The sequence below is a fragment of the Schistocerca nitens genome, chromosome 2 (genome assembly GCF_023898315.1).
Source record: "Schistocerca nitens isolate TAMUIC-IGC-003100 chromosome 2, iqSchNite1.1, whole genome shotgun sequence".
Classification (NCBI taxonomy): domain Eukaryota; kingdom Metazoa; phylum Arthropoda; class Insecta; order Orthoptera; family Acrididae; genus Schistocerca; species Schistocerca nitens.
In genome coordinates, this window is record NC_064615.1 from 1020416524 (window position 1) to 1020442936 (window position 26413).

Sequence of the window (26413 nt, forward strand, 5' to 3'; positions counted from 1 at the left end):
TTAAACGTTCCAATCAGCAACTCGAAAACCAGCAGAAAATTCCACTCTATTGCCGAAGCACTACCTTTCCACCAATGGAAATTCTTGGCGCCAATTTCTGCGCCGATTTTGCTACGTCACGGAGCTATGCCCTGAGCAAGTCAATCACAGTTACGATTTTGCAGAAAACGCGGGAATTTGCACGCCAAGACTGCCTGGGAACACAAGTCTTTCCCACGCCTCGCTGGTAGCCCGCCAGAAACGGTGTTCACTAAGTTTCTGCGAAGTAACGGAATCTCTAGCCCAGCCGCTCCGTCAGGCCCCTGTGGGCGCGTCGCCGCCGCTCTTATGACAATGTCGGCGTCTGGAAAGCATTCACTCGACTCCCTCACACCCGTCGGCTTAACCGTTTCAAGATCAGCAGAGCCTGCCTGTCACCAGACCACCCGGGTGACGAGAGACGCTGTGTGGGAAGTCCGCATGTGAAGGAATAGCGACTTTTCACCGCATGCAATTAGAGAGGAAGATCGAATTACTCAGAGAAATATGAGAGGGGGCTCATGCCACCTCTCAACTTTATACTTCATGTGTACATATGTATTTCTCAACGTAACACTCTGGCGGCGAACACTTTAACATATATGCAACAAATATGTGTAACGTAGGTACAACCTTATGTGATGTTCCTCTGTGATAATTGACTCGATGAGCAGCCTGAGTTATCAGTAATCCGGATCTAACCTGCATAACACTGTGTGCATGTTGTATGAGTGTCAGTTTCACTGTCATTTAAGCCAACAGATTGTTACATGAAAAACTTAAAACTAACATTTGGATAAACTATCTGACTGAGCATTTGAATATGAAAAACTACACGAACAAATGAACCTGTAACAATAAATACCTGAGCTATCTGACTGCGTTTTTGAATCAGAATTTACAAGTGATACAGAGTCTGGCACATGCACCGGAATTTACTGGATTAGAGTACATGACATGTTGTGGTGTGTCAGTGTCTCTGTTTTGGCCCTACGTTTTGCACTCGCCTCTTTAGACGACTGCCTTTTTCCAAGTGGTTTTACAGCGATTCGCAGCAGCATGTAGCGGCTAAAACTTATTGTTACTAAGAAGGAATGTAATAAAAAGGAGTTTGCTTGGGTCCTGTTAACTACTAAATAACTTGTGAGAAGGGATTTCATAAATTAAGTCTATTTAAAACTTCAGAATCATCATGACCAATAATAGACAATGGCATAGATAACAATAATACCTGAGTGCCAGATTAACAAATTATTTCAATTTCAAAGTTACATTAACATTTAATAACCACAGCATTTATTTATTAATTAGATGTGGAGAATAATAATTATTATTTGGAGGATAAGGAGGCTTCTTTCACTGACAAGCAAAACATGGGATTATTGAAAATTCGGGCTAACAGTCACAAGCCTAACCCTGCAATTTCTTTTGCGCTGTGCTTGTGAACTTTACCTTGAATTCCATCTTCAAGCGTCATGACCGACGTGAGGGCCGCGTGACACGTCTCTTGTCCCCGAGCTCTCTACCGACACTATTACTTCCATTCTCGCATACAGACCTCGTCCTACAACAATGCTTAGAATCGCGCTCCCATGTTTCGCCCTCAAATTCTTACTATCGACGTCTGAGTGCTTACACAATGCAAAGAATAGCGTTAAGTTGGCTACATTGTTTTCAATGTAATGGGGAGTTCTGACACTCCTTACAACATACTTCTGCCAACGAGAGACAAGGTTGTTGATATCGTCACTGGACAATATTTTACATTCTTAACAGAGCTACAACCTCACCTGTACTTGCACCGCTTTATCACTATCAAAGCGATGTCCTCGAAGGTGTTCTTTAAGTTTTGGAAACTGATGAAAATCGGATGGGGTCATGTCAGGACTGTATGATCGATGGTCGATGACAGTGAAACCGAGGCTTTGGACTGTCGAAGATGTCGCAGCGCTCGTGTGTGGTCTGGCATTGTCACGTTGAAGGGGGGAGTGATTCATATGGGGTGCTCAATTTTATCACGCACCGACCTACTTACGTTACACGCCACCTTGTGACGCACTGCAATTCGGAGCCCTCTAGCAGCTGATGGTGGCAAAATTCCACAGCGAATACATGAAGTCGACCGATTAATATATGTGACATCTAATACCTAAACCGATACGGAGAACAGAATAAAAAAATTCGGAGACATTATTTTTAGCACGCCGCCGTATTAACACGCATGTGGTCTATTTTTCTCTCTGTCAAACAGCAAACAAATGATCTCATCGGTTATGCTTCTTTGTTTTTGATCCTCACTCAGTCACGCCACGTTCTTCCCCCTGTCTGTTCCTTGTCTTTCTATCGCTTTCCTCTCCTTCTGCCTCTCCTTCTTCTTCTATCACATCCACTGATGCAAGTGCTCTCAGCTGAAATCTATCTGCTTGCAATTTACCTTGGCTGCTCTACTTTTCATGACGTAATATGAACTGTATTCCTCTTCTGCTGGGCCTACTACTGTTCTCCGTTGTCGTTATACCTGTTCCTGTGTGTCGTATCCCAAATTAAATGTAAATATAATCATAACATTCACTATGTGATCAAAAGGATCCGGAAACCTGGCTGAAAATGACGTGCAAGTTCGTGGCACCCTCCATCGGTAATGCTGGAATTCAGTATGGTGTTGGCCCACCCTTAGCCTTGATGACAGCTTCCACTCTCTTAGGCATACGTTCAATCAGGTGCTGCACGGTTTCATGGGGCATTAGTCCTACCCACACCTAGCCATCGAATCGCCACATTGTGCACCGTGATTCGACACTCCACGCAACGTTTTTCCACTGTTCAATCGTCCAATGTTTACGCTCCTTACACCAAGCGAGACGTCGTTTGGCATTTACTGGGGTGATGTTTGGATTTGAGCAGCCGCTCTACCATGAAATTCAAGTTTTCTCATCTCCCACTTAACTGTCATAGTACTTGCAGTGGATCCTGGTGCAGTTTGGAATTCCTGTATGATGATCTGGATAGATGTCTGCTTATTACACATTACGACCCTCTTCAACTGTCGGCGGTCTCTGTCAGTCAATAGACGAGGTCGGCCTGTACGCTTTTGTGCTGTACGTGTCCCTTCACCTTGCCACTTCACTATCACATCGGAAACAGTGGACTTTGGGATGTTTAAGAGTGTGGAAATCTCACGTACAAACGTGTGACACAGGTGACACCCAATCACCTGACTACGTTCGAAGTCCGTGAGTTTTGCGAGCGCCCCATTCTGCTCTCTCACGATGTCTAAGACTACTGAGGTCGCTGATAAAGAGTACCTGGCGGTAGGTGGCAGCACAATGCACCCAAATATGAGAAACGTATGTTTTTGGAGTTGTATAGATTCTTTTGATCACATAGTGTATGTTTGTAGTAAAGAGCATACTGTAAAATATGTAAAAATTCTAGACAGATCTAACAGAGCACTTGATGGTGCTAATCTTGGCGGGAAACCGACACACACACAATATACACTCCTGGAAATGGAAAAAAGAACACATTGACACCGGTGTGTCAGACCCACCATACTTGCTCCGGACACTGCGAGAGGGCTGTACAAGCAATGATCACACGCACGGCACAGCGGACACACCAGGAACCGCGGTGTTGGCCGTCGAATGGCGCTAGCTGCGCAGCATTTGTGCACCGCCGCCGTCAGTGTCAGCCAGTTTGCCGTGGCATACGGAGCTCCATCGCAGTCTTTAACACTGGTAGCATGCCGCGACAGCGTGGACGTGAACCGTATGTGCAGTTGACGGACTTTGAGCGAGGGCATATAGTGGGCATGCGGGAGGCCGGGTGGACGTACCGCCGAATTGCTCAACACGTGGGGCGTGAGGTCTCCACAGTACATCGATGTTGTCGCCAGTGGTCGGCGGAAGGTGCACGTGCCCGTCGACCTGGGACCGGACCGCAGCGACGCACGGATGCACGCCAAGACCGTAGGATCCTACGCAGTGCCGTAGGGGACCGCACCGCCACTTCCCAGCAAATTAGGGACACTGTTGCTCCTGGGGTATCGGCGAGGACCATTCGCAACCGTCTCCATGAAGCTGGGCTACGGTCCCGCACACCGTTAGGCCGTCTTCCGCTCACGCCCCAACATCGTGCAGCCCGCCTCCAGTGGTGTCGCGACAGGCGTGAATGGAGGGACGAATGGAGACGTGTCGTCTTCAGCGATGAGAGTCGCTTCTGCCTTGGTGCCAATGATGGTCGTATGCGTGTTTGGCGCCGTGCAGGTGAGCGCCACAATCAGGACTGCATACGACCGAGGCACACAGGGCCAACACCTGGCATCATGGTGTGGGGAGCGATCTCCTACACTGGCCGTACACCACTGGTGATCGTCGAGGGGACACTGAATAGCGCACGGTACATCCAAACCGTCATCGAACCCATCGTTCTACCATTCCTAGACCGGCAAGGGAACTTGCTGTTCCAACAGGACAATGCACGTCCGCATGTATCCCGTGCCACCCAACGTTCTCTAGAAGGTGTAAGTCAACTACCCTGGCCAGCAAGATCTCCGGATCTGTCCCCCATTGAGCATGTTTGGGACTGGATGAAGCGTCGTCTCACGCGGTCTGCACGTCCAGCACGAACGCTGGTCCAACTGAGGCGCCAGGTGGAAATGGCATGGCAAGCCGTTCCACAGGACTACATCCAGCATCTCTACGATCGTCTCCATGGGAGAATAGCAGCCTGCATTGCTGCGAAAGGTGGATATACACTGTACTAGTGCCGACATTGTGCATGCTCTGTTGCCTGTGTCTATGTGCCTGTGGTTCTGTCAGTGTGATCATGTGATGTATCTGACCCCAGGAATGTGTCAATAAAGTTTCCCCTTCCTGGGACAATGAATTCACGGTGTTCTTATTTCAATTTCCAGGAGTGTATATAGAAAGATATTCTATATTTTGTGATGTGGTAGTATGGACAAAATAAGACAAAAATGTCTAGTAAACATGGGCTCTATAATGCATACCTTATGACCTATGACAGATATTTTTGTAACGCCCTATATACTGCTTGACTAAAAACGAGAAGCCCTCAGAAGATATAGTTGATTATCTATGTAACTTCACATAAGTGCGGGTATGTAAATAATTAGTGTTAAATTCTCTGCGACAGGTAGAACGGCCAACAGCATTCATTAGGACTGAGCGTGTTCAGTTTTGTCACTACATCTGGTAGAGTATAATAAGGGGCATGAAGAGTGTCAGACTTTAAGTGATCGCTGTGAAGCGTACGTAGATGGTGCGTACTCGATGAGACAGCATAATCACCATTAGACACAGCTGAGAAGTGAATATAATTGTACTCTTTTCACTCGGGCCTGCAGCATAGAATACGTCATAACGTGATATTAGATAATGAAAAACTCCAGGTAAGCTGAAAATGGTTTAATTAGTAATCCTTCTTCTTTACGACAACCTTGTTTTGGCTATAGCACCATTCTCAAGTAAACCTGTATGATTATGTTACATTTCGTGAACGCACTTACGTTAATAAAAGCTGTACAGAAAGGTCAGTTTGCGTACACACTTACATCTAGTTGGAATAAGTGATCCAATTGTATTAGGGAGTAAACTGTGGTCTGTCTGTTTGTTGTTAGATCGGTATAATCACGTAAGTTTTGTTTGTACAGAACATTTTCGCGAAATACTCTTCACAGCTAAAATGAGAGCTCATTTTTGTTTATGTTCATGTTTATTGCGCACTCCTTGCTAGTCAGTGATGTTAGTTGCGTTTCACTGCCGATTATAATTTTGTTATCATTTGTATCTATGACTATCTTTGGTTTTGTATTTACTGTGATTTTTATCCGTTCTCGTTTTCCAGAATGTCAGTAAAATTGTCTAGATAGTTTTTGTGTTGAGATTCGTTAAATAAGGATATCGTTTGGATAATTCTGTGTGTGTAAATAAGTGTGTGTGTGTGTGTGTCTGTGTGTATGGACATACGTTTAACCAATTCTTCCAAGATGTCCCCAGCATGTCCCTTCGATAGACTGTGTAGAGACTGTAATGTACAGGGTTTGTGCAAAAAGTAATGAGACCGACTTTCTCCTGGCGCGACTGTACTTCTCAGCACGCGCTTGCCCGGGGGGATGCGTGGTGGGGGTTTCTTGCCGAAAATGTGCGACGTGCCAGGGTACCTATTCTGTATCTTTCCGCCATTGTGCCGATCGTTTCGGTACTCAAGAGCACCGAACGGTCTAGTACTCGAATTAGAGTCCCATCTTTATTCAGTATGCATTTCGGTAGTGATACCATTCGGGTCTAGAGAACCAAAGCGCTGTTGTCGGTTCGCGTCGCGCAAGCCAATCAAAAGCAAGCGGCCGCACATCCGCGCATGCGCACTGCAGCCCGCACAGCGCCACGAACACAAGGCGGTTAGCAGACGACACAGGCGCGCTATTCTTCGAAGTACCGAAAATTTCGTTTACGTTGCCGTAACGCATGACGCCGCATTCCATCGAGCTGACGTGCCCGCCTTCATAGCTGTTGCCTCCTCCTTAACGGTATCAGGTGCAGTATATCCATTTCCATGATTCTCAGTTGGAATGCATAGAAATTTTTAGTTTCCCTGACGGCATCTTTCCATGCATGCATAATAACGATAGCATTTTTGACTGTATTCTGCAGATTGTCGTAAATTCCGCATTATGTAATCTTATTCTCATTCACACTGACATCGTGTTTTGGATTTTACGTTTCGGAAAATGGTATAGGAATAGTGTGTAGTACCACATTGCACTGATACATCTATAAAAACACCCGAAAAATTGATTAACAGTTTCAAAGAATAAGAAGATAAACAGAATGTGGTTACAATGTTAGAGGTCCAAATGATTAAGTAGCTCATTTCCCTATATGATACGTCAACGATTTCGGTCTTAAAAACAAAACTGAAAAAACGCGTTTTCGAGAGCTGCTGCAATTCGTTGAAGTTTATAACATGCATCTCATGAATGAAAATGTTTCGTATATGGTGCTACAGTCAAAAAATATTACAGCGGAGATCTTTCATCTCTGTCTACTGTTGTTGAGGATTCGGTGGCAGATAAAGATTTGTGACAAGCAAGATCATGAAGATGACTGCTGCTAGTTACATTCCCAGTAATTTAAGTTGTCCGCTTAGATTCCTGTCTAACTGCATACTCGGAAATCGCTACATATTCGGAAAAAATTGTGAATTATTTCTGACAATAAAAAATATAAAGGTCACTAGCGGTTGTTTCACTCACAGCAGTTTCATCTTCAACAATTTCATATTTCGTAATTCAAACACACTTAAATCACGAAATAATTACTGAGGAGGTGCGCTCTTACATGTAAGTAATATTGCAGAAAAATCTTACATTAATAACAATGTCTCAGAACGTGTTGCATATATCTCTCCTTTCGGAGAGAAATCCCGCGTGCTAGCCACTTTTCTTTTATCTCATTTCGTTCGTTAATGTTCATTGCATTTTTCGGCGCGGACGTCCCATGACGCTAGTTCAAGATCATCCTTGATCCATCAACTCCGTTTTTTTTTTATTACAGAGGGCAGCTAACCCTCTGGCCGAACACGCTTAGCTACCGTGCTGGCGATCTAGCTTGCTTCTTTTTCTGAAAGCCACTTGACTACGCTAAACAACAGCTCTGCGCTGCTGAATTCTTGTACTATTGCGGAGGAACGTAGGCTGACTGCATTGCCAAATGATGCTGTGTAAGTCAGAAACGCGCAATAGTTTGGAAGGTTTCTAATATCAGCCTTCACATAATTGTTTTCCATTGTTACTTGAAAGTTGTAAACACGTTACGATAATTACTAACTAAAACATTTGTGGGAAAAAGTACATGAAGTCACTAGTAACGTCAGTTCACACACATGTAATATACGTAAGCAGAGCCGATGTCTTGCTATTTAATGATCTTTAAACTCTTATTTGCATTAAATAACACGTGTTTTGAGAGAAATATTGACCAAAAACGTTTTCTTTTTGGATGTAATAATTCACAGTAACAACCTAACCTAACCATATTTCTAACAAAGGAAAATATATTATGAACTCACTTTCCAACCAGATGCGTCCTCTGGTGATTCTTTAGTAACACAATCACTAAATCAAAATCTAAAACCGCTAAATATGTTTAAAATATACGTGTACATAAACCACACCTCACCGATCGACAGGGCCACACCGAAATCCAAAACCTCTCTCTTGTCTCTTGTCTCGGTAGTATCGTGAGCTGAGTGGACACGTTGTAAAGTAGTCGGTCGTGATGCAACATGTAGCGAACAATCGAGCAACGTTACGCCATCAAGTTGTGTGTGAAACCAGGAAAATCGGATACGGAAACATTGGATATCTGTCGGCAAGCCTACGGCAATAATTGCCTGTCAAAAGCCCAGGTTTTCCGGTGGGTAAAAAGCTTTAAAGAGCGTTGGGACAGCGCTGAGGACGAGTACCGCTCTGGGCGCCCGTCAGCCAGTATAACTGATGGTAAACATCGTCCGTGTACGCGTTTTATTGAACATCGACCATCAGATGAGTGTCAGGATGATAGCAGACGACCTCGGACTTGATAAAATGATAGTGCACAACATCATCGCCAAAGAATTGTCGATGAGGAAGATCTGCGCCAAGACGGTCCCAAAGATTTTATCAAACATTCAAAAGCAAGTATGTGTGGGCGCATGCCAAGACAATCTCCAGAGCCTTGAAGCTGATTCGGAATTTTTAGATAACGTTATCACTGGAGACTAAACTTGGGTGTGTCAGTACGACCTGGAGACAAAGTGCATGAGTGCCAAATGACACACCACAGCATCCCCAAAAAAGACTTGCATGAGCAAACTGAAGATGAAAACCACGCTGATTGCGTTTTTCAATGTCAGGGGAGGGGTTCATCATGAGTTTGTACCCCAAGGCCAAACCGTCAACGGTGCTTTTTATTGTGAAGTGTTCAAGAGACTGAAAGTCAGGGTCTGTTGCGTGAGACCAGCTGTCGCCGATGACTGGAAGCGGCATCATGAAAATGGGCTGGGTCACACCTGCTTCATGATGGCCAGCTACCTGGCCAAGAAAGGGATTCCAACGGGTCCCCCGCTTCCCTACAGTTCCAACGTGGCCCCACCAGACTTTTCGTTGTTCCCCAAACTAAAAACTTCCCTGAAAGGACTCCGTTGTTGGACCCTGGAGGTGGTCCAAGCTGCTACGACGAGGGCTTTGAAGACCATCCCAGACTCAGCATTTGTGGCAGTGTTTGAAGCATACAGCGTGTTTTTAAATCACAAAGGTCATGCAATGAGAGTTCTAAGTTTATCTACAATAAATTTTGATTCACAAGCTCAGTCTCATTACTTTTTATACAAACCCTGTACTTTCAATATGCTCTGCTCTGTGATTTTTGTTTTTGAGATGCTGGTAAAATCTTGATTGATAGCTGTCGCAATTTCTTGTGTGTTCTTAGAATATTTAATGTTAAAATTTCTTCCTGTTTGACCAATATAGTAGAATTTTGCGCAGCCGTTATACGAAATTTTATATATGTGTGGATTGGGAAAAATCGCGATTTTGATTTTTCCAGATAGAATTTTCATTTTTAGATTGATATTTGTTTAGAAAGCTAGTTTTATGATTTTTTGTTTAAGGTTTGGTTTATTTTAGTCGATATTTGTTTATCGCCAGTACGTAATTTGCTTTTTGGTTTAGTTTTATTTTCTCTTATTAATTTTATGTCTTTGTGAATGGTTTGGTTAGCATGCAGTCTTTGTGAATGGTTCGGTTTTCATACAATTTGTGAACTATATTCGTGACGAAATTATTTTAATGTGCTGTATGTTGGAGTACTGCAAACTCATTTGGCACTGCTTGGCGTTTAAGTGGTATATTGATTATTCTTTTGATCACTGAATTGCGACAGTCATATTTTTGCGATATTGGGTGACATGAACTTCTATTGATTATGCTGTCTGCAGTAGTTGGTTCTTCACAAATTTCAAATACGTGACGATTGTTACTCTTGCTGATTTTAAGGTCAGGTAAATTTATGAATTTGTTTGTTTCTGTATCCATTGTAAATTTTATTTTTGGATGCAAGCTATTGAGTTCTTGATGAATGGGACGGATATCTCTATCGTTTCCATCTAATAGTACCAAAGTGTCATCTGCATATGTGTGGTAATATATAATTTTGTTGAGTAGTGGCAATTTGGAGATGAAAAACTTTTCTTTCAGCGTGTTGGTAAATACGTCTGCAATTGTGCCAACAATACATTTTCCCATAGCCACTACATCTGCCTGACTGTGAAGTTTTTGGTTAGATTGAAAACAATTTTGGTTGTGTGTTAGTTTTAGGAGCTCTATGATTTCAGATATTCCTGTGGTAGAAGCTTTTCAGTGTCTTAGAAGGTTGTTTTTATATAACTTTCAGTATTTCGGACTGGTCTATACCTACAACAAGAAATACAGGATAAGGAACTCAAGAACATTAGCACATGCGACAAATGGACAGAGCCAAGGGTATAATCAGGAGTGCCCCATGGAAGCATGATAGGATCACTGTTGTTCTCTATATGCATAAATGATTTGGCAGACAGGGTGGGCAGCTATTGTGGTTGTTTGCTGATGATGCTGTGGCGTACGTTAAGGCGTCGAAGTTGAGTTACTGAAAGAAGATACAAGACGACTTAGACAAAATTGCCAGATGATGTAATGAAAGGCAGCTAGTGCTAAATGTGGAAAAATGTAAGTTAATGTGGATGAGTAGGAAGAACAAACCTGTAATGTTCGCATACAGTTTTACTAGAGTACTGCTTGACACAGTCAAATCCGTTAAGTATCTGGGTTTAACATTTCAAAGTGATATGAAATGGAATGAGCATGTGAGAACTCTGGTAGGGAAGGTAAATGGTTCACTTTGGCTTATTGGGAGATAGATACAAATAACAACAAAATTATAATCACCAGTGAAACACAACCAATATCACTGACTAGCAACGACTGCACTGTAAATATAAAGCATCAACGAGAAGAAATTGTCATTTTAACAGTGAAAAATATTTCGCGAAAATGTTCTGCACAAACGAAACTTACGTGATTATACTGATGTAACAATAAATTGACAGTCGACAGTTTACTCACTGATGCAATATGGGCATCTATTCCAACTATATGTAGGTATGTATGCAAACTAACCTTTCTGTACAACTTTTATAAGCGGAAGTACGCTCACCAGTGTAACATATACAGGTTTACTTGAGAATGGAGCAAAAAAACAAGCTTGTAGTAAACAAGAAAGATTACAAATTATACAATTTCAGCTTATCTGAAACTACACACTACAAAACAATTATGTTCATTTACAATGTGTCTATATTACCAGATCAAAAAACAAGCATTTGTGAAACGATATATACATCTGTTCCCTGTTGGGAGATTTTTCCCACCACTCCTGAGCAACTTTAACGTAATGGAACGTCCGCCTTCCCGGATGCAGGTTTGAATCCGTCGTAGCATACCATCGATGAGATCATCAAGCCAACACTGGTCCAAACTGTCTCACTCTTCAACGGCGATTCTACACGAGTTGTGCAGGGTATGTGCTCGTTGTCGACGACAAAAAACAGCTCGTTTCAATCGATCGCACACATGTTCGACTGGATTCATGTCCGGGAAACAGCAGGCCTCTCGCTTCTGGTTGATCCCAGCATGCCGGCCGGTGTGGCCGTGCGGTTAAAGGCGCTTCAGTCTGGAACCGCGTGACCGCTACGGTTGCAGGTTCGAATCCTGCCTCGGGCATGGGTGTGTGTGGTGTCCTTAGGTTAGTTAGGTTTAAGTAGTTCTAAGTTCTAGGTGACTGATGACCAAAGCAGTTGAGTCCCATAGTGCTCAGAGCCATTTTTATTGTTCACAAATAGAAGGAGACATGGTCTACTGTACGATTACACTGGCCACAATAACTAAAATGCAATATCTAGGACTATGCATGTAAGCGACGTAAAGTGGAATAATCACAAAACAGAAAGAAAAACAGATACCAGACTGGGAGTCATAGGAAGAATATTAAGGAAATGTAATTCATCCACGTAAGAAGTGTCTTTCAAAGCACTTGTTCGACCATTTCTTATATACGATTCACCATTATAGAACCCGTACCAAGTAGGGTTAACGTAAGAGATCGAGAAGAACAGTCGAAGAGCGCCGCGTTTCGTCACGCGATCGTTTAGCGAACGCGAGAGCAACACGGAGGTGTTCAACAAGCTCCAGTGGCAGAGGTGTTGCACATCACTGAGAGGTTTACTATTGAAATTTCAGGAAGGTACGTTTCAGGAAAAGTCGGGTAACATAATAATTTCTTCCATGTACGTTCCACTATATGACCACAACGAGAAAATTCGAGAAATTAGAGCTGATAATTATCGACAATCATTGCTCCCACCCGCCATTCGAGTTTATAACAGGGATGTTGGAAACAGATGGTGGTACCAAAAGTAACTTCCACCGCAGACAGTAAGGTGGCTTGCGGTGCGTAGATGTCGATGTAGATAACTAAATCAATACTTAAAAAAACTATTTTAAAATATGCATCGACATTCCCCTGTAAAGCCGATTCACTTCGGGCAGAACGAATAAAAACTGGAAAGCAAATCCCCGCGCTCAACAATAGTACTAAAACCATACTGCATTTAACGAAGCGCTAAAAAGGCACGCAAAAAGGAGCGACTAAACCAACGCGATTGTCAGGGAAATGAGTAATTCCGCCGTATTGTGTAGGTACGGTGAGGCGCGCGCGCACCGCACAGAATAAACTCACTGGCTGCAAAAAGTACCGTCTCGTCGCGAACTGTCTCGTCGCTGTGACGGAACAGCGCCTGCCGCATGCTTTCAATCGCCAGACGAATTATTTACGCATGTGAGAGAAATGTTGCGCTCAGCCATAACACAGTACTTCCGCTCAGATGAAATTCGTAACGACTTCAATTCCCAAATGACCACTCAGGACAAAAAAAAAAAAAAAAAAGATACTCAAGTCCCAGGATACATCACTCTAACATCGTGAATACCGCCTTTAACCTTGAAAATGACCTAAGTTCAACGGATTCAGTTCGGCGAGTAAGTGAGTTCACAATTTTCTTCATGTAGGCCATATCCAGATGAAACTACTAGTCGAAGATTAAATGCATTAAACTACCAAACTTGATGTGTGTCATCCGCTTTTCTACAGTACATGCACTGGGTGTCTTACACGATCAGTCGTGCGATATGGTGCTTAAGTATCCGTCAGACGATGAACGTTCGGCTGCAGCCATATGAGCAATGCTGTTGTAATCCATGATGTCGGGGGTATTCACAGCATTCTCATAAAGAGGTTATTAGGCCGGCCACAGAGCGCTAAACTTCACGTGGACCGAGTATGACATATATAAATATTTACAATTGAAACTGCATATCCAGTCCTTCGATCCAGCGCACAGCATCTGGAGTTACCAGGCGGACGTCCTTTTCATCACAGTGATAGGATCGAATCTTGCAGTCACTGACAATGTGATGAATAGTGTCGTGTAGAGCTGGATTAGTCAGCTTTTTCCACTTGTTGAAGAGCACCTCTGCATCATCCATGACCCGTTCTGATTCTGTTCAGGGCAGTCTACATCTGCATCTGCATCCATACTCCGCAAGCCACGTGACGGTGTGTAGCGAAGGGTACCTTGAGTACCTCTGTCGGTTCTCCCTTCTGTTCCAGTCTCGTATCGTTCGTGGAAAGAAAGATCGTCGGTATGCCTCTGTGTGGGCTCTAATCTCTCTGATTTTATCCTCATGGTCTCTTCACGAGATATACGTAGGAGGGAGCAATATACTGCTTGACTTCTCGGTGAAGTTCTCGAAACTTCAACAAAAGCCCGTACCAAGCTACTGAGCGACTCTCTTGCAGAGTCTTCCACTGGTTTATCTATCATCTCCGTAACGCTTTCGCTATTACTAAATGATCCTGTAACAAAGTGCGCTGATCTCCGTTACATCTTCTCTATCTCTTCTATCAACCCTATCTGGTTTTCAAGCAGTATTCAAGCAGTGGGCGAACAAGTGTACTGTAACATCCTTCCTTTTTTTTCGGACTGCATTTCCTTATGATTCTTCCAGTGAATCTCAGTCTGGCATCTGCTTTACCGACGATTAACTTTATATGGTCATTCCATTTTAAATCACTCCTAATGCCTACTCCCAGATCATTTATGGAATTAACTACTTCCAGTTTCTGACCTACTATATTGTAGCTAAATGATAAAGGATCTTTCTTTCTATGTATTCGCAGCACATTACACTTGTCTATATTGAGATTCAATTGCTATTCCCTGCACCATGCGTCAATTCGTTGCAGACCCTCCTACATTTCAGTACAATTTTCCATTGCTACAACATCTCTATATACCACAGCATCATCCGCAAAAAGCCTCAGTGAAATTCCGATGTTATCCACAAGGTCATTAATGTATATTGTGAATAGCAACGGTCCTACGACACTCCCCTGCGGCACACCTGAAATCACTCTTACTTCGGAAGACTTCCCTCCATTGAGGATGACATGCTGCGTTCTGATATCTAGGAACTCTTCAATCCAATCACACAATTGGTCTGATAGTCCATATGCTCTTACTTTGTTCATTAAACGACTGTGGGGAACTATATCAAATGCCTTGGGGAAGTCAAGAAACACGGCATCTACCTGGGAATCCGTATCTATGGCCCTCTGAGTCTCGTGGACGGATAGCGCGAGCTGGGTTTCACACGATTCTCTTTTTCGAAACCCATGCTGATTCCTACAGAGTAGATTTGTAGTCTCCAGAAAAGTCATTATACTCGAACATAATATGAGTTCCAAAATTCTACAACTGATCAACATTAGAGATATAGGTCTATAGTTCTGCACATCTGTTCGACGTCCCTTCTTGAAAACGGGGATGACTTATGCCCTTTCCCATTCATTTGGAACGCTACGCTCTTCTAGAAGCCTACGGTACACCGCTGCAAGAAGGGGAGCAAGTTCCTTCGCGTACTCTGTGTAAAATCGAAATGGTATTCCATCAGGTCCAACGGCCTTTCCTCTTTTGAGCTATTTTAATTGTTTTTCTGTCCCTCTGTCATCTACTTCGATATCTATCATTTTGTCATCTGTGCGACAATCTAGAGAAGGAACTACAGTGCAGTCTTCCTCTGTGAAACAGCTTTGGAAATAGACATTTAGTATTTCGGCCTTTAGTCTGTCATCCTCTGTTTCAGTACCATTTTGGTCACAGAGTGTCTGGACATTTTGTTTTGATCCACCTACCGCTTTCACATAAGACCAAAATTTCTTAGGATTTTCTGCCAAGTCAGTACATAGACCTTTACTTTCGAATTCATTGAATGACTCTCGCATGGCCCTCCTCACACTACATTTCGCTTCGTGTAATTTTTGTTTGTCTGCAAGGCTTTGGCTATGTTTATGTTTGCTGTGAAGTTCTCTTTGCTTCCGTAGCAGTTTTCTAACTCGTTTGTTGTACCGCGGTGGCTCTTTTCCATCTCTTACGATCCTGCTTCGCACATACACATCTAATGCATATTGTACTATGGTCTTGAACTTTGTCCACTGATCCTCAACACTATCTGTACTTGAGATAAAACTTTTGTGTTGAGCCATCAAGTACTCAGTAATCTGCTTTTTGTCACTTTTGCTAATCATAAAAATCTTCCTACCTTTTTTTGTTATTTCTATTTACAGCTGAAATCATCGATGCAGTAACCGCTTTATGATCGCTGATTCCCTGTTCTGCGTTAACTGTTTCAAATAGTTCGGGTCTGTTAGTGACCAGAATGTCTAATATGTTATCGCCACGAGTCGGTTCCCTGTTTAAATGCTCAATGCAGTTTTCAGATAATGTACTTAAAAGAATTTCACTGGATTCTTTGTCCCTGCCAGCCGTTATAAACGTTTGAGTCTCCCAGTCTGTATTCGGTAAATTAAAATCTACACCCAGAACTATAACATGGTCGGGAAATCTACTCGAAATATTTTCCAAATTTTCCTTCAGATGCTCTGCCACAACAGCTGCTGAGCCAGGGGGCCTGTACAGACATCCAATTACCATGTTTGAGCCTGCTTTAACCGTGACCTACACCCAAATTATTTCACATTTCGGTTATCCGTCAATTTCCTTCGATACTATTGCACTTTTTATCGCTATAAACACACCTCCTCCTTCACAGTCCAGCCTGTCTCTGCGGTATACATTCCAATCTGAGTTTAGAATTTCATTACTGTTTACATCTGGTTTCAGCCAACTTTCCGTCCCTAGTACTATGTGGGCATTGTGACCGTATATTAATGAGAGCAGTTCTGGGACCTTTCTATAGACGCTCCTGCAGTTTACTATTACCACATTAATATTGTCATTCCCTGTTGCGTTTTGCCTACTGCTACCTTGTCGCGTCTTGCATGGTACGTGGGATCCACCTGGAAGTCTAGCACCTGTAGAGATGTTATGCAGGCGCACATGTGTTACTGCTTCCCACCTACGTTTCCACTCAAGAGATTTAAAATCCTTAGCATCCATTAGTTTATAAATAGATGCCGGCCTGTATCTTTCTTGCCATGAATATGTGCAGAATTAGTTCCGAGCTTACACTTGCAGCGCTGCGACAGTTTATTTACGATTCAAGTGCAGGTGTGATGTTTTTGCAACAAGTGTTATTCGACCATTTATCTATTGCCGGTTTTTGTAGTTTCTGTAGCGTGGCTCCTGAACCATCTACTGGTTCTGCGTTATTTTACAGAGAGGGAGCACCACTGTCTGAGGTGCCGACTTCCTGCTGTTAGTGTTCCTTCCTTGGCTTCTAGCCGGCCTTTGTGATCGAGCGCTTCTAGGCACTTCACTCCGGAACCGCGCTGCTGCTACGGTCGCAGGTTCGAATCCTGCCTCGGGCATGGATGTGTGTGCCGTCCTTAGGTTAGTTAGGTTTAAGTACTAACAAGGGAACCTCCCCATCGCACCCCCCTCAGATTTAGTTATAAGTTGGCACAGTGGATAGGCCTTGAAAAACTGAACACAGATCAATCGAGAAAACAGGAAGAAGTTGTGTGGAACTATGTAAAAATAAGCAAAATATACAAACTGAGTAGTCCATGAGCAAGATAGGCAACATCAAGGATAATGTGAGCTCAGGGGCGCCGTGGTCCCGTGGTTAGAGTGAGCAGCTGCGGAATGCGAGGTATTTGGTTCAAGTCTACCCTCGAGTGAAATATTTTCTTTCTTTATTTTCGCAAAGTTATGATCTGTCCGTTCGTTCATTGACGTCTCTGTTCACTGTACTACGTTTAGTGTGTGCGTTTTGCGACCGCACAGCAAAACCGTGCGATTAGTAGACGAAAGGACGTGCCTCTCCAATGGGAACCGAAAAAATTTGATCGCAAGGTCATAGGTCAACCGATTCCTCCACAGGAAAACACGTCTGATATATTCTATACGACACTGGTGACAGCATGTGCGTCATATGACAGGAATATTTTGTCGACCCACCTAACTTGTACATTTGGCGAATGGGTAAAAAGATTCTTATACCTTGCCCGATTTAGGTTTTCTTGTGGATGTGATAATCACTCCCAAAAAAGTGACGAAAACATAAGAGTTTGTCACATAAACTGCAAAAAATAAATGCAACAGTTTCACAGTCGCACAGTTTTCCCTGTGCTCTATTAAAACATATGTTTTGTTTCGATGTTTGTTTAGGTGTAGCGTCCCCATACTACGGCGCAGTTACCTGGTATCGGACGGACGGACGGACAGATAATAATTGTCTGAAAATAAAAAATTAAATATTTCACACGAGGGTAGACTTGAACCAAGGACCTCTCATTCCGCAGCTGCTCACTCTAACCACGGGACCACGGCGCCCCTGAGCTCACATTATCCTTGATGTTGCCTATCTTGCTCATGGACTACTCAGTTTGTATATTTTGCTTACTTTTTTCATAGTTCCACACAACTTCTTCCTGTTTTCTCGATTGATCTGTGTTCAGTTTTTCAAGGCCTATCCACTGTGCCAACTTATAACTAAATCTGAGGGGGGTGCGATGGGTAGGTTCCGTTGTAAGTTATAGGGGACTGGTGACCTCGGATGTTAAGTGCCATAGTGCTCAGAGCCATTTGAACCATTTGAACCTTGGCCTCTGCTGAGCTAGAGGGCTGGGGGTGGCTAGTAAATACACAACAGCTCAGTCCCTCTAAGAGCTCGCCTGCGAGGTGACTTTCACAGAGACAACACCTGAGGCTGCCTGCCTGTGCGGATTCCAGGAGCCGCTCTTATCGTTACGTCAGAGGCTGCTGTGCCTGCCCCACATTCAGCGTTCTGCCCTGTTCCGACGAACTCTGAAAGTAAAGAGAAAAGAAGGCCCGCACCATGTCAAATGTAGCTGATCTGAATCTAGTTAGAAGTAAGTATGTACAATCACTGCAGTCCAATTCCCTTTATAAAGATTTTTATCATATTCCGTCCACAAATTATCATCTAAGTAGCGCGTTATTCTTGTATTAAGTGAAAAGAAACATGACAGATGGAGTGATGTTTTTCAACACTTTAGTTTAAATATATTAACTTTATAAAACGCCAGCTTCTACGTCATTATAATTGTTAACTTATGCCATGTCACACTGTCAAATACCTTTTCAACTTTTGTAAAAACACATGTAGAGTCCTCTCCCTTCTCAATAAACCATTGTCCCAAAAGTCACAAAAGTCGTATTGCATTTGTTGTTCTTGTATACCTTCTAAACAAGTCTCTTTCGCTTCCATCGTCTTTTATATTATTTTATTCATGATTCTTAACATTAGGTGTGGAGAAAGTGAAACGAGGCTAAATGGCCAGTGCTTACTGTATTACTTGCTTCCTCGATTCTATGGCACTGGACTCGACACCATACTCAAAAACTCCTCTGTCCGTTGTCTTCCCAGTTTTTTTTCTTCAAAGGCCTTTTATAGTGGCACATGACAGTGACAAATGCCATGTAAATGTTGAATATCCTGGATATAATTAGTATACTGACAGAAAGGGAAACGACACCGGTAATTTGAAGCATATCTCTTGCATTTGCAGACGGAATTGCCATTTGTATTTCTTATAACAAATCACTAGTTTGAGCTCTGTGTCCTGTTAAGGTAAACTACATACCATCCCTGTGTTATCTGACAGGCACTGGAGCATAAGATCATGCCTAAAGCAGTTTCAGACCTGCAACAGAAAGAGATTTGCATATAATTATTTCAGTTAATTTAGATGATTCTTGTTCTTTGAGTTGTCGTATAAAACAGAAGTGAAATGATAGTAGAGCATTATTGACCGAAAGACTCCATCTGGGGTAGTTCGGCTGCGTGGTGTAAGGTTTTTTATTTTTATTTAATTTTTTTTGGGAGGGGGGAGGGGGAGTAGGGATTATTCGTCATTGTACTCGTCGTTTAGTCTGGGCTAGCCCTCTGAGCTACCATGACAGCTCCACTAGACCACAAGATGCAGACATTCGAAACATTACATGACATCGGGTATTTGAAAAACGCCCTTGTCCGAAGCGATCTGAAATGAAACTTGGTCTGCAGATAACGCACAGCAAGAGTTACTCTCAAACGCTGGGAAGGTAATGTCGAAGAAGTTGAATTAGACAATGAGTATCTTTTTGTTTCTTCAGACCAAGACTTACTGAATTCTCGCTAATTTAAACATCTTAACTTGCGCAGGATATTACTACTATAAACTGAGTATCAGGAAAATATTACATAATTTACATTACTAATAACTTGCGCCTGACCAATGTACTTAAATTAGCGAGAATTCAGTGACTGGCGCAAACAGATGATATACAACGATAAGAGGTGCAGACTTTATTCATTTTCTCGCTGATACCTAACTGCCTCGATATTAGTTTCTCAGTGTTTGAGAGTAATTACTGCTGTATGTTATCTGCGGAACAAGTCTGATTTCATGCCGCTTCAGTCGGTTGCATTTTCGAAGGATAATTTTCAAATACCCGATGTCAGCATGAATAGTGACATTCATTTTACAGTTGCGAAAATTTGCAAACGTCTGTATAGGGCATTGTTTTGAGATAGAAAGGGTGGGGTATACACAGTTGATAGTATGAGTAGGTGTCGAATTATTTTACGGTATGCTAGAGGGAGGTACTTATAATTCCCCGGAAAAGCATACGGTGTAACTGCAAATGAGGGAAAGATGGCTAGCAAGTTAGTTATATCTCGCATGGGCCACTGTACCCATGCGAAATGAAACAAGTGAATTTACATAATATTTACTTGATTTATTAGGTTTCTGCAACTCAGTCAGTAGGTAAAAATTTTTAAAAAAATGCAAAACAAAAACATATCAAACATCACTTCAATACTTCGTCGAGCATATATAAAACATGTTTCTGTTATTCATAAACAACCTTCGCACTTATAAATAATAACAGTAAACTCTTGCTTTCATCATGATGAAGAACGTTCCATTGAGAACAAACTAACAACAGTAAGGATACACATATTTTTACGTCTGTGCACTTCAACTGTACTTGCATCGAAGTAATTTCTTTGGTTACATAAAAACGCAGAGGTTACGCGATAAATTAATTTTCATTGCTTATAAAGTGAATTTTATATTTTGTAAGGATACACAGAGGACTAATACAAAGCAATGTGCAGTTCTAATTATATGTAAAACAAAGAAACGAAGAAAAATCTTCGGGTCCTAGTTTCTCTCACACACATTCATTTGTTTCTTCCCCTACCAATGCTACCAATATTACCGGTAATCCTACCATAAACTACGTCATTTATGTACTGTACCAAACTGCCGAACCGTGGTTTCCGTAGAGCGCAACTCTAGTAAAAACGGAACCCGTGTAGCACCACTTACCACTTCACTGTCTGTCTGTTTGTCCGACTATTGAAAACCATTTTTCTCAGGAACGGGTAGACGTATAACGTTGAAATTTATGTCAGATACTAAAGTCTATGGTTCCTCGACAGTATAATAAAATTTAGCTTCTAAGTCAATGCAATCAAAAGATACTGCCGTTTATGTCTTATTCTGACAGTCGAAAACTCACTTTCCTTTGTTATTATATCACACGAAGAAAATATTTCTTTTGTCATTTGTTATCCTACTCCAGATATGAAATTAAAACATTCTAGAAAGTTTTGGAATTCCTGGAACCGGTATCTTACCAGTGTCGTCGATAACAGGCAAAAATCGTTGAAATCCTCGATTCCCGGAATGGGTGAACTGTCTCTGTACATAATTAAGTTTGCACGGAAACTTCAGTACGCGTGTCCTACTCGCAGCTGCTGAATTTTATTTAAATATGGCTGCGTGCTGATCATTTGAAATTTGCGTGTGCTATGAGAAATAATTGTTAATTTCATAATCTTTGTGCTTCGATACCTGAACACTACCATAGTCATTGTTAGGGGCAAATGACGTCACTGTTGCGTTGTCGAGCATTCGTGAAGTGTGTTGTGTCTTTGACGGACACGGCAAGAGGTAGGTGACGACTGAAATGATTCACTGTTTGGCTGATTACTTGGAAGTAGGTAATATGTATTAGAACTTGTATATTTGCTGTGAGTGCTAATTTTAGTACTTCCACAAGCTGCTTTGGTATCATTATTCATTACGCAAATTATTATTACCTGAAAGGTTAAATTTCGTTTGATATTGTGTATTTTGGTAACCATTTCATGATTATCAATCATGTGTTCATGGAATATGTAAATGATTCTTCATCCTTTTTAAATGCACTTCAAAAATATCTTCTTCTTTTGCTTATGCCGTTGTCCCACAGTTTTCGACGGGTCGGTGTGGCTACAATCGGATTTGGCAACGTTAATTTGAAGGGGTGGCCGGATGATCTTCCTGCCGCCACCCCGTACCCCCTGGGATGGAACCGGTGTACCCCACCTGTCTGAGTCTAGTGTAAATCATGAAATAGTCTGAACGTGTTTCAGATGTCTGCGAGTCGGGTAACTGAGGCGGGACGTAGGGATCAGCCCAGTATTCATCTAGTGGGATGTGGGAAACCGCCTAAAAACCACATCCAGGCTGGCTGGCACACCGTCCCTCGTCGTTAATCTGCCAGGCTGATTCGATCCGTGGCCAGCGAGCCTACCCGAGTCCAGGAAGCAGCACATAGCGCTCCCGGCTAACCTGGCAGGTCCAAAGAAACAGTAAGGAGTAAATCTTATGAAAATCGTGTACTGACTTCTCTTTGGTTTCTGCTTGTATCTGCCTCACTGTTTGTAACAAATTGCTTATGCTAATGTAGTTGAAGTTCTTTGTGATTTCGAGTTTCAATATAACTTTAGTTTGCAACGCTCTTTTGAACTAATTAATCACTATTCATCACATTTTCTCTTATTGTTTGAAAGTAATGTTATCATAACAACGCTGACAGGCATTCCACTGTCACGTGACCAGCTAGCTGCTTTCTGCACGAAGGTTTTCAGTTTTGACAAGCAAATGCGTGAATTTTAATTATACCTGCAGTGCAATTATTTCTTACAGACTCACGCAACTCTGTAATTTAGTTCATGCATTATGTCAGAGCAGAGAAGAGCAGCATTTTCGTTGTATAGGTAAGGGTCAACTGGAGGGACAAGATGAACTATTGTGTGTTATGATTAGTGATCACTTGTGATTTTTTACATAGTCCTTGAGTTTCATTAATAAATATTTACAAATTTAAAGCATGAAAGTATTACCAATTTGTGAGTTTTAACATGAATATGTTTGTCAGAGGATACGGTAATACTGTGTTGTCGTTAGTACTTGTGGTAGATAGAACCAACTGCATCATTGTTGGTAGCTTGCTCTTGTTGATTTCCTATCTCTATGGAGCTAGTTTGGTGGCTTCTAGTTTATTATTTTCCTTGTATAATAGTTGCGTTGTTCTGATATTTGTGTTTTTGGGTCATTGTTCTCTAGTTAGTCAAAATGTCAGTTACTACTATATCCAAAGGTGGAACTGGAGGGTTGAGTGAAGTTGCTTCTAATAGTTTATTAGCGGCAGATACGAGTAACGGATGAATTTTTCTGGTCAATGAGTGAAGTGAGGTATCTGCCATGGAAGTAGATACGAATTATCAGGGTACTCATCCTCCTGTACTAAGAGAGGAACAGAAAAACGTCCCTTGAGAGTTATTATTTGTCAACACTTCTGTGATGAGTCACAGAAAAGTAATTTACTGCGTGAGGTTTCGAATCTGGCATCTTTTACATATATGCCGACGAATCAGGCTTCTTCACCTTTAATCATTGTTAGAGAATCTTGAGAAAAGGACTTGTTGCAACTTCTACAGATGTTCATTAAAGAGCAAGAAGAATTTATTAAAGGGCAAAGAGAGTTTATCCAGCAATAATTTTACTTAACAGCCGCTGCAGTTTTCTTAACTTACAGATAAGAAAGATCGAAGAGGAGAGAACTGATACTTGAAATAAGAAGTAATATTCGACACAGCTGGGAGAGTATCAACCGCCAGTTGGTATACTAACTAAATGTATGCTGGATCCTTGTTTACACAAATTCTGCAGCACCAGTGTGCTAAGGTTTTATTGTTCTTCAGTCTCACTCTTTTACAGTACGCTACAACTCCCATTCTAATAAACACAATTTATTCATACTACTGAGTACAAAATTTTCTCTACACCAAAGCTTACTTTTAAACTTGTTGTCAGCCTCTTTTCCTCGTTCCCAACAAGAATTTTCACAGTGTAAATTATAAATTGAGCAAGAATAAAGTTGTAACAACCAATACTTCTAATGGGCAGAGCCAGTACATTTGTCACAAGTATTGGACAGTTGTACCAAACTGGTGATTAGCTCAGTTTTTTGTAAACTTATCAGTTACTCTTTGTTGTTTACTGACTAGCCCTCAGAATATACCTCAAAAAATTGTAGTTCACATTCCAATTCCTGGATCGCTGAATCTGATTGACCTCCCTGTACAAGTGGCAACCCGCTATTGGTATTCACTAATATCCCTTTCTGATTCTTCTGTGTGTGCTGTGCATCCACAGAAACATCTTCTACATTTATATCTCCAACCGTGGGTACTGCGGTTGGCCTAAATGATTCTGTCTCTATGTTTTTCAGATTTATCCTTTTATACTGCTTCTACTAGTCCCTAACACCATCCACGCTTCTTGTCTAATTTCCATTGACATATTTCAGTATTAGGTAAGATTTTATGTTGCACTTGGTTTATATCCTCCTTGCCTAATTCACTGTGTACTGCATCTTGACCTCCCACTTTATCAACACTTCCACTTTCTGCTGGTACCTAATATGTTTGCAGTCATTACCTGTCAGCTAAGCTTAGAGCTCTCGGAATTTGGACGGTTATTTGGCACTGCCTCTTTAATTTCAAGGTTTTCACATTCCCTTGTTTTTCAATCACCTCACCAACACTAATTTTAAAATTTATTTTAATTAATAAATTTTATCTTCCTTATTGTCTATAATAAACTATCCCTACCCTTTACCGAACACACCTCGCCCTTTAATAAACTCTTCTTGCCCCTTACTAAACTCTTCTTGCTATTTAATAAACTCTACTTGCTTTATAATAAGCTTTTCTTGCATTTTAATCAGCTCTTCTTGCAAATTTAATAAATCCTTCTTTCTCTTTAATTAACTGTGCACATATTCAAGTGGAGAAGGATTTCCTTGAGAAGATTACCAAGTGTTAGGATAAGTACATGTTTACAATGTGAGATTTGACAGTAGCACTCTTGTACAGTGAAGTATGACCAAAGAGTATATGGGGTGTTCATTTTAACTGAAGACATTGAGATATCACGAAAAATACACATCGAATCAAAGAAAGTTATAAATCCAACTTGTTTTCCTCGGAGGGGGACACCCAATGATACCGCACTCGACTCCCCACCCCACCCCATGCGTGGGTGGAGGGAGGGAAACTATGAAATCGTCCATAGGAATGCCCGTTTTTTATTGCAGATTACGATTATCGGGCAAAATCTGCATACGTTTGGTTTGACGCATTTTTTCATTTCTCCACCGACATCGCTGTAACCAGAGGAACAGAAATTGGTATATAATTATAATTCACGACTTGCTATTCAATGGCTCTTGAATATCCAGTGGCACCTATATGTTGTGAGGGCAGGACAAGCCAGTATTTCATAACTTATAATTGGGAACTCCATTCGCAACGTTGTATTCCTCCGACACACTAAACGGTGGACTTACCGATGCGTCACCGTGGATGTGTAGCGAACTACGACGTATCACAATATATCCACTGCGGCCGTAGCTCACGTATCGTGCAGTCACAGAACAGATAGCGGCTCCAGACAGCACAATGCCTGCGCAGTGTTTATTACTTGCACAACTATCTATTGTTTGGAGAACAGACGTGCAAGTAGATGATGAATGTTGCAACAATAGAAGAAGAAAAAATTGAAATGATCCTGATTTACGGAAAATGTAGGAGAAACATTGAGGCCGCTGTTGTATTTCGAGAGCTCCATGACAATGGTGGTGCGTCGAGTAGTCCCCATGTTCGACCCTCGTAGCACGGAGATGTGTCCCACGTGCCACTGGATATCCAAGGGCCTCTGAGTAGTACGTCGTAAATTGCGATTGTGTACCCACTTCTATTCGACCGATTGTAGCGCCATCTGTGACGGAACGAAGACTCTGCTTCAGACAAAACGTATGTGGAGTTTGTCGTAGATCGCAATCTGCAATAAAAACGGGGGTCCCCATTACAGATTTCAAAGTTACTCCCCCATGCATGGGCTAGGGTGAGGGGTCAAATGCGATGTCGTCGGATGTCCCCCTCTGAGACAAACAAATTGGAATTATAACTGTTTTTGATTCAATGTATAGTTTTCGAGATATTTCAATCTATTCTGTATATAGGGTAAAGACCTGTAAGTAAATTGGACACATGTGTAAAGTGGAAAGACTAAGATTCTTAGAGCAGAGGTGCTATTAAATGTGTCTGAGAAAAGGTTTGTATAACGGTTCGTATCTTAATGTTAATTTTCGTTGCATTCTTTCTTGTTACTATAAGGGTATAGTATGTTTTTGGTGCCATACATATTTCTACTTTTGATTACGTATGCAAAGTTGCCTTATTCAGTAGGGTTAGTATCATTTATAATTTTATCTGAGGTCAGTTGAGAAGAATACTTAGCGAACTCATGCAGTGTTCAATTTCATTTTCCTTCTTTTGATAAATCATGTGCTTTTCTCTCCTGTCACTACCGACTACTGAGCTGGGTATTCTTGTTAAAATTGTACTGTTTCAGAAAAGTAAATACCA